The sequence below is a fragment of the Limulus polyphemus genome, unplaced genomic scaffold, assembly GCF_000517525.1.
Source record: "Limulus polyphemus unplaced genomic scaffold, Limulus_polyphemus-2.1.2 Scaffold2000, whole genome shotgun sequence".
NCBI lineage: Eukaryota > Metazoa > Arthropoda > Merostomata > Xiphosura > Limulidae > Limulus > Limulus polyphemus.
Genome location: NW_013667610.1, coordinates 148,686 through 158,811, shown reverse-complemented (window position 1 = coordinate 158,811; position 10,126 = coordinate 148,686). Strand labels below are relative to the sequence as shown.

Here is a 10,126-nt window from a genome sequence, read left to right as displayed (position 1 = left end):
TATATATATATATTGATGAAATACGAAATCCAAACATCTTACATTGTAACAACGTTACAGAATACATTATGAAATGAAAAGGTATATATATGGTATAATACGCACCTCATTTCATCTACAGTTGAAAACTCTGTGTGGTTCAAAAATTTCAATTCCTGTTGATAATTGAAAGAGAACTTTATGAGCGGATAAACAAAAGTATATAAAGCGGTTTTCTAATCGTTACAAGTCATTATTTATTTGCTATTTTGCATCTAATAAACCTGTAACTATGGTTTTCAGTCAAAAGGTAAATGAAACTTTTCAAACAATAATGAAACATACAAATGCAAAAGGTAATATGTTGCCAGTAAAATAAATTACTACTGTTAGAGTGCTCAAGATGTTTACGATTTTTTGTGTATCTTTGTAGCAAAGAGCCCTTACATGATGATGAAACATAGTAAGAATTCGAAGGAAAACAAAACAATTCTAGTAGCCATGTAAAAAAGCAGTCAGATACCAGACGTAAACACATCGATCTTTACTTGTCTTTATTTTTGAGATTTTGTGACAAAATTTCTTTCTGATAACATTTGGGTCAATATTCAAAGAAATCGTCATTGGTTATAGATAATAAAAAATTCAAGTTAAATTTATCCATATTGTTACAAATAAAAGTATCAACTTTATTTTTTCCAATCATAATTAATATAAGGCTAATTAGGAGTTTTTTAAGCGTTGTTTAAATCTAACAACTGTCTTATTTACAGTTACAGCATCTTAATTTAATGTTCTTGCAGAAGTACATACTACTCCAATTCCAGCGACTGAAACATCGGCCTGAATAATGAATGGTTTGTTGAAGTCTGGCATTATAAGTATTGTTGAACTTCTTAACATATTCTTCAACTTCTGGAATGCCATCTGCTGTGGTTATTCCCACTTAACCTTGTTGAGTTGGTCTTTCTTGGTCAGGTCAGTCAGTGGTGCAGTGACTTAGCATAGTTTGGGATGGACTTCCCAAAGTAGCCCACTAACCTCAGGAAAGACCTTATTTGTTGCTTAGTCATTAGAACTGATGCATCTTGTATGCAGGTTAGCTTCTACTCTTTCATGGCTATCTGTCAGTTACCTTGTGTCCAACAAAGTCTACCACAGAAAAACTGATGTATCACTTAGATGGTCTGATGGTCAGACATGCTACTCCCACTTACCCACACAGCTTTCTAAGTTTATTCGGGTGGTCTTCTCATCTGGCTGTGGGGATCAGAATATTATCCAAATAACACTCGATGTTGGTGGTTTTGTGCAATATCTTCCTTATCATTTGATTGGATATCACTGGTGAGTTGACTAGCCCAAATGGCATACTCTTGAACTGGTATCAACCACCTGGTGTTACAAAGGCTGTTTTCTCTTTAGATTCTGTCTCCATCAGGATCAGCCAATAACCTTTACTGAGGTCGATCTTGGTAACGAACTTGGACCCGTCTAGTTTTGCCATGATAGCCGCTGGGTTCAGCTTCTGGAAATCTATGCATAAGCAGTTTGAGCCACCCCTCTTCTTCACGATTATCACTCGTGAACAGCAGGCTGAATTCAAACGTTCAATGATTCTGGCTTCTAACATTACCTCAACGTCTTGCTTGATCAGATTTCTCATTGCATATGCATTTAGTAGGGATTCAACTTGACTGGATCCCTAGTTGTGGCCTCGATCTTGTGCTGCACAAGGCCTGTTTTGCCTGGTCTATCTGTGAAGCTACCTGCATACTGCAACAGTAGATCTTGTAGCTCTTTCTGCTGCTTGCCAATTAGTCCTTCACAGTACATCTCATCTCACCCCATTGTCATTGGTCTAGTAGGTCTGCATCTTCTCTGACAAAGCCACCACCTTCTGTTTCTGCATCTATGACAGCCACACCTACAATGTCTATCTGTGCCTCAATAGCAGCACCTGTAAGGTTTTCTTCCCTCTCAAGCTACATCTGCAACAGATTGGCGAAGTATATTTTGGTCTTCCCTTCTACATTCACCTTATAGTCCATTCTGTTGACCACTTCATGCACTTCAACATGCTCTTTCCACTGCAGGATGAGTTTATTGTTGCCTGTGGGTAGCAGAACCAAGACCTTCTGTCCAACCCTGGAACATCGATTCTTGGCCTTCTTGTCATAGAAGTGCTTCTGATTACTTTGAGCTGCATACAAACGTTCTTGAGCGAATTGACAGGTCTCCTCCAGTCTGTTTCCGAGGTCTAACATGTGTTGGTATGTGTTTCTCACTTCTGACTCTTCTTCTCCTATCCACAGTTCTTTCAGTATCTGCATCAGACCTCATACTATTCTTCTGTACAGTAATTCAAATGGTAAAAAAACTGTAGTCGATTTTGGGACTTCTTAGTAAGCAAATAATACTGCCTGCAGGTACTTGCCCCAGTAACATGGTCCTTCCGGACACATCTTCTTAGCATGCTTTTTAAGACTCCAGTGACTCTGTCAGAAAGTCCATTACATCTGGGGTTGTAGGAAGTGATAAAGAGTTTGTCTAGTACTGATGAGTCTTCACACCTTTTGCATCAACTCTAAGGTATACTGAGTCCCTATGTCACTCAATACTTCTTTTGGAAAGCCTACTCTGCAGAAAACTTGCAGCAGTACTTGTGTTACTCTTTCCATCTCTATTTTCTGCAATTCTATGGCTTTGATTAAGGTGTCGCATAGTCGATAACTGTCAGCATGTACTAGCTGATTTTGTCGAATACTGGTGTTATTGTTCTAATCAGGTACACAGCTACTCTGCTAAGCAGCTCTTCTATGAAAGGCATCTCACACAGTGGCACATTGGCTACCTTTCCTCTAGGTACTGTCCTTTGACAGATGTCACATGACCTAGAGAATCTGGCCACATCTCTGACGACCTCTGGCCAATGGAAGTTGGTAGTGATTCTGTCTACTATCTTCTTTGCTCTCACAATCGAATCATGAGTCAATTTCATCATGTGAGTCTGGTATTCTGTTGTTACTATGGTCTGTTTAACCTCCCCAGTAGAACTGCCTTGACTGATCCAGTACAACATTCTTTTCGAGTCCTATATTCTGTAAGTCCCTTTCCCTTTGTATTGTGCTTTAATTTCTCCCAGGCACTGTCCCAAAGTTTCTGCATGAAGGATCTTTCTTCTGTGCTTTCTTCAGTTTCCGTAGACTTACAGGGGCTTGATATCTTGCTTGCTTTTCTTTTCTTGAGCTCTTGTGTTGACTGCAAATTTATTATCAGTCCCCTTTCTGTCTGTTTCCTCCAAGCTTCTATTGCCTGGTATATTGCCACTCACCAAGTCCTGGATGGGTGTCTTCATACAAATAGCCTCAAGGTATCTCACATAGTATTTATTTATTTATTCTTGCTATGGGAAACTGATCATCAGATACTAGACTGGTTTTCATTGTTGCACAGCTGCACCCATATCTCATAAGACTTTCACTTTCTTGTCCCCGATATAACCTTCACCTACTGGTATGTCGGGGTTTATTGGTACCTCTTGATATATGTAACATTCTCTGATCACCAATGGCACTGTTGATCCGTTTGCTAACTTGAGCTGACCATCAATCATGCACTGTTTAATCTTGGTGATGACACTTCCTTTTTGTGAATCTGACAAGTTGTCTTCATTGTGTTTCTTCTGGCAGCAGCATCCGTGTTGACATTCCCTCTCTCCTTGTTTCTTGCCAGCACCATCTTTGTGGGAAGATCCAGATGCTTTATGTTGAGAGTTATGCTGCTGCTTGCTGATGACGGACTCGCACTCAGTTGCAATGTGCCCCATTTTATGACAAGCATAGCATCTCTTCTCCCTTTTGTCTGTTGACTTCTTGTCATCTATGGTGGCAGGGGCTTCGGGTCAGCCACTCCTGGTGTAGACTTTGATTGATTATTTTTGGACTTGCCAGTATACTCCCTCCATGGGCTTCGATATACAATACTGCAAGCTTAAACATCTCGTCCATGTCTTTTGGTGCTCTCTATTTTAGGAACAGTGACATGTCAGTGGAGCAAGTGATTATGAACTGTTCACATATTAGTACATCTGCCAGTCCTTCAAAACTATCTTCACACTTGGCTATGTTAGTCTACCCTGTGCAGTATCATGGTAGACGTGCCACAAAGTGAAATACAGTTTCTACAATGTCAGGTTTGACTTCTCTGAACTGCTGGTGAAATACTTCCTCTGTAAGTTTATAACATTTCAGCAAGTTCACTATTAGCTTGTCATAGTCCATGGCATCTTCTGATGACATGGCCACATACACTTGTAGGCCTTTTCCTGTGAAAATGGGCTGTGGCAGACTGCACAGTCATCTTTATCCCAGTTTTGGCTTTGAGCAAATCTTTCATACCTCTCCAGGAAAGTATCCACATTGTCTTTCTGTTCATTAACCTTGGGCAGCTTGGGTTGGCTGGCCCTGACCCATTGTCATTCTTGAGTCCTCCATATTTCTGTTGGGTGAGCTTGGTGATCTCAGTTTGTGCTCTTATTCTCTCTCTCTTCCTTCTCTTCTTTCTCAATTTGTATTTCACACTCATGTTTTTTCTCTGTCTTTCTCTCTTCTCTGTTGACACTCTTCTCTCTCTCTAGGTCTTATTGTTGTTTAACAAACTCTTGTAGATCACCACCTTTGAGCCTTAGTCGCTCTCCTCTCTGTATCCACTTATCAAAGTCAGTCGACATGGTTATATAGTGTATTTGTGACTTCTACAGTATTTTCGCCACCACTACAACTGTACGTATAAAGACCTATTTAACGGTTGTTTACTTCTATCGCTTTTTACCACTCTAGATCCTGGCTGGCTCACCATTATCATGTTTTTATGTGTGGGAAAGTTCCTCTACAGTTGGTGTCTGTGACTTGTTGGCGATAAATTTCAACAATAAACAAACAGCACACAGCCCACTTGTTTTAAAATAATATATCAAAACAAGTCAAACGTATATACAAATATTCGTTACACTGTTGGTTATCACAGTTGTATCTAAAACTGTATCACAGTTTTAAATAATTATCTCTTTTTTTCGTCACCAGTTCACAACAGTTGGACTACACAATATATGATTCGTAAATAGTGATGTAAACAAACTTGCGATAAACAATCGCTTTTAAAAAGTAACTAAATTTAGCACTGGCGCTATACTTAAATTGAAATAGTCATGTATATCTAACACTTTTCTAATAATTATCTATTAATTCGGTTTATAAACGATGAGGATCTTATACAATACATAGGGTGTTCAAATCTATATTAATTGTATCAAATCTCTGATAAGTTGTGAATGATAAACTAAGTTTAGTGACTGTTATTAAAATTTATAATATTACTACCATTTTTCAGATATTGACTTGATTAACTAATTCATAAAAACTATATAAATATTTAAAAACAATGACTTATCAATGTCCGTCAGTGTGTATGTGTGTTGGTTGATTTGATTCCAAGGGACTCTAGCAGTTGTCGTTTGTTGATTTTTGTGCAAAGCAGCTCGAGGGCTATATGGACTAGTTGTCTTCCTTCTAGTTTATCATTTAAAAATTAGGGACATCTAGCGCATATTTGATCACCACTCTTATAACGTGCCTCGATCCCAAAGTTCTGGGAGCGAATTCATTTTTGTTTTTGGCAATAACTGGGCTGGAACCATGAAATATTGGATCCACAGTCTAGCATGCTAATCACAAGTCAGCGATTGGCTCAGTTTAAGCCGTACAGTTATAACAGAGGATCACGTTATATATCATTCATAATTTATTATCCATCACGGAAAAGAACTGATAGATTCCGAACATAAACTAACATTTGTGTGGCGTTAGTACCGTTAAGCATGTATTTAGACTGATTCGTTTCTGTTGGTCTTGCATGGCCTAGTCGTTAAGGTGCTCGACTTGCAATCAAAAGGTCTCGGGCTCGAATCCCCGCCACCGAATATCCTCGTCCTTTCAGCTGTGGGGTGTTATAATGTGACGCTCAATCCCACTATTCGTTGGTAAAAGAGTAACCCAAGAGTTGGAGGTGAATGGTGTTGATTAGCTGCCTTCACTCTAGTGTATCACTTAAATTAGGGACGAATAGCGCAGTTAGCCTTCATGTAGCTTTGCGTGAAATACGAAACAAATCTTTGTTGTCGTATTTGGTTTAGAAAATAGTAGACATTTCACATTTCCCCCCCCCCCCCAGGAAGTGTTACCATTAAGAAATGTATGTATTTACATATTAGTACATTGTGGAAAATCTTTGAAACAAAAGTTAATAATGAATTGTTTTGGCAACGTAAGCAAATGTACTTTATAAGTTGTCTTTGTAATGCGTGACTTACTGAAATATAAACAACTAGTCCATGTGTATTGTGATTGAATTAAAACACTTTTATGGAACTTTAAACACATCTGTATCTAATGTTGGCCACACAACAGTGGAGATTAATGCTTAAACTACGTCAATTGGAGCATATCTTAAATCATTTGACTGAGTTAACACCTGTCTAAACTCATACTTTACAATATGCGACAACGCCTTTTGTTGGTATGTTTATACACAACTCCATGCAATGCCATGAAAATGGTTACTTGTGCAAATCCGTCTCTAATTTTGAAATGATAGACTAGACAGAATATAGTTAGTCAATAGCACCCATCGCCAGCTCTTCGAACACTCTTATTGTGTCAGAAAAGTAGGATCTGACTGACACTATTATAGCCAGGGTCCAAAAGTGATGAGACAAACCATGAACTCTCATATTCACAATCCGGGCACACTAACCACGTACCACCTTTGACCTTTTCAAGGTGGTAAACATTTCAGATCACTTTAAACACTGAATAACACTTTACATTTATTTTTTTTTATCTAAAATATACTTGCAGACTAAAAAATGATTCATATTGTAGTCAATTGAATCCGCAAGATACGGTTTACTAATGCTAGTTATTATAGCTATAACAGCGTTAAGCTCTTATTTTTTGTTTTGTATGTAATGTTACCAAAGTCACTTGGAGAAGTAGTTAATTTGACTTACACTTTGTTTTTTATACAACTATAAATGATTTGTATTACTATATAATTGAAGAATTAAAAGGAAAGAAAACATCTGTATTCTGAACTTAGAAAGATTACAAAGGCAGAAGTAGTGAACAAGAATTTCTAGAACTATTGATTCGTGAAAAATACAAAGAAGATCTATTTATTCACAACAAACCCGCTGTATCACAACTAATAGATTATGGCACATAATTACCTACTCTCTCTTTATTATGTGTTATAGATTATTTTCTGTTATGAAGTGCTGGTTAGCTTCCAGTAGGTAGGAGATAAATAATCGTTATCTTTAACTGCGGCACTATTCAACATAATCGATATTGACAGAGTTCTTTTCAGAAATTTTTTTCCAAAAAGAAAAAATAAGCTATTGAAATAAGGGTCAATAAACATTCACTCAATAGAAATACTTCTACGAAGTTGATTAAAGAACAAACTTTCTGAGATAGTGAATTCTGTTTTTTTTGTTAATGTTTTGTTTATCATTCATTTATTATTCCTTCTTTTGTTTAGTTTATCTATGAATTTTTAGTTTTATTAAAATGCAAACTCACTTTCTTTATTTTGTATAAGTATGTTTGTATTAACTATCATGAAATTGACACCGGTTTCCCTAGCAGTGATGTACAGATATTATTAATATAGCAAAAGATTATGTAAATTTATGGTCACATGAAATGTACTTTCGTGAATAAATACCCTGCCATACACTTCATAAGCAGAGTCCGCCACGAGATAGTTTGTGAACGATATAATTAGTGAATTATTGCTGTTTGTCACTCGATATTGTTATTAATATTGAAAAGTGATTTTGGAATATTGTTTTTTCGTATATGCTGTTTTTTGATATTCGTTTTTTTCTTCTCCTGGTTCTTTTTCCTACTTCCATTATTTGAAATAATTAATGTTGATATTTAGACCTTTACAAACTCATTTGTTGTTTATTTCTATCGTTATGTTAGAAAATTATATGTAATTGTTTTGGAGGCTTTAATTTGTATGTAGATGTCACATATTTTATGTTTCATTATACAAATTTGTATGCATTTTAGAGCAGATATTTTTGTTTTTATATACTGCATTGTTTGTGAGAAAACATGTGTATTTTTCATGTTATTAGTTTTTGGAGTGTCACAAACCACCAACACTTTACACATATTTCATAAATGAATTAGTTCACAGATACATGTAACACTATTTTCATTCATACCTTACCTGTGCATGATTTAACATCTATTTATGATATTTGTACAACTAAAGCGTCTCTGGTAAAAAATAGTTTGATTATGTTCAATCATAATTGTCTAGTTAAGTATTAGATTATTAGTTTCAAGTAATCCAGTGAGGAGAGTAAAAAATGTGTTTTAGCAAAACAACAGAATAAAATAAATACCCCTGCCATCTCACGTTGTTTATTACAAAGTATTGTAATAAACATGTAAACAAATCAAAGATGACACCGTTAGTACACCTATTGCTATGTTGTGTTCACAAGTGTATTAATAAGAGAAATTGATTTATATTAAATTGTATATATTTTTCATACCAAAGCAATAAATTTAAACAAAGTATTATAATAAACATTTAAACAAATCAAAGACGACACCGTTAATACACCTATAGCTATGTTGTGTTCACATGTGGAGTAATATGAGAAATTGATTTATATTAAATTGTATATATTTTTGCATTACAAAACAATAAAGTTAAAACATTTAGGAAATTAACATGTTAAATTATTTTACAATGCCCTGACATATGAATATGAGTACCTCCAAAACCAGTGATATTGTCCAAAATAGTCACATTACCTCAAAACCTATGATGTATATAATTCTATCGAACATGAACCCTTTCGGACATGGAAAAGGTGAATCTACCAAGTTCTGATTGGTCTCTGTTTCTGCTCAGTATTATGCTTGTGTCGTATTACAGATTGATATAATAAATGTAAACTCTATACTCATTATACTATGCTCTGACACTGTTTAGTACCATTTTGTCTTTAATACTATCAATAAGTTTTGTTAGCGTAATAACTATTGTACCTACCATTGATTCCTTATCTACTGGCCAGTCATATCGGTTCTCTTTCGTCTCATAGTGTATTTTCCTTTATAAAAGGGAAGTTTATGATAAGTTACAAGAAATGTAAGATACAGCAATGCCTGATGCAAATTAAAGGTATTTGTTATGTATAAAACATTACTTTTTTATTTATTTCACTAACTGGGAAATAGGAGTCTTGTGATGATAAGCATTAGGTTTTTTCGGATTGTATTAATTCCAAATAATAACAACGATAAAAAATAAGGCAAGCAGATGATGGTCACTATGTTATCATATTCCTTCATTAATTTAAATGTTTTGCGGGTCTTTGCTAGTTTTATATTAATGAAGTTTATTAAGCTTAGTAAAGTTGAATAGCACATGACCAAATTCACAATGACCAAATGTTCAACGAACATGTGAGCGTTATTCATATAAAAACTAGGATTAATATTAGCAACTCATACTGAAAAAACAAAACAACAACAACAGTAGCAAATACAGCCTGATGTTAGGTTTGACATTACGTTCATGGAAATCACAAAAACATTTAAAAACCTGCAAGGGGACTAATACACATGATTCGAAAATATCTTTAATCACAAATGATTAGTATGCCTGACCAACGGTTCACCACAAATGCTACATATTAAGATATCAGGAAGGAATTTTTAAGAACAGTTTCTTATCATGAAATTATGACGTTTTTAATGACACCAGTATCATAACTATGAAGCCTGATATTAAGTTATTACATATAAAAACAAGAGGGAATCCTCAATAGCCGCGGCACTTGAAATTATTTTAGGCAGAATTAGAGTAAATTAATCTGTGAGACCTTTTTCCTTTTTATTAAATACACTGAGTTAAATACACTTATGATTGTCATGATTATAATATTTTATTCAACGCCAATTTTCGTATTTTTTATATTTACACAATATTTAGTAATAATTCTAATAATTAGGAAGTATTTAGATCTATCTAGCCTGTAGACAGCTCTAATACT

At 35.3% G+C, this 10,126-nt stretch overlaps 1 long non-coding RNA gene across 1 annotated transcript in view; it reads right to left on the bottom strand.

Annotated features, from left to right (window-relative positions):
• Positions 1–104: 104 nt before the first annotated feature.
• The window catches only part of LOC111087311, an 18,601-nt gene continuing 8,579 nt past the window's right edge, over positions 105–10,126 (bottom strand). Inside the window, exons 3-4 of the long non-coding RNA XR_002612024.1 lie at positions 9,121–9,181; positions 105–155 (exon numbers count right to left, since the gene is read on the bottom strand). This is a non-coding gene — a long non-coding RNA (uncharacterized LOC111087311). The remainder of the gene's footprint in view (positions 156–9,120; positions 9,182–10,126) is intronic.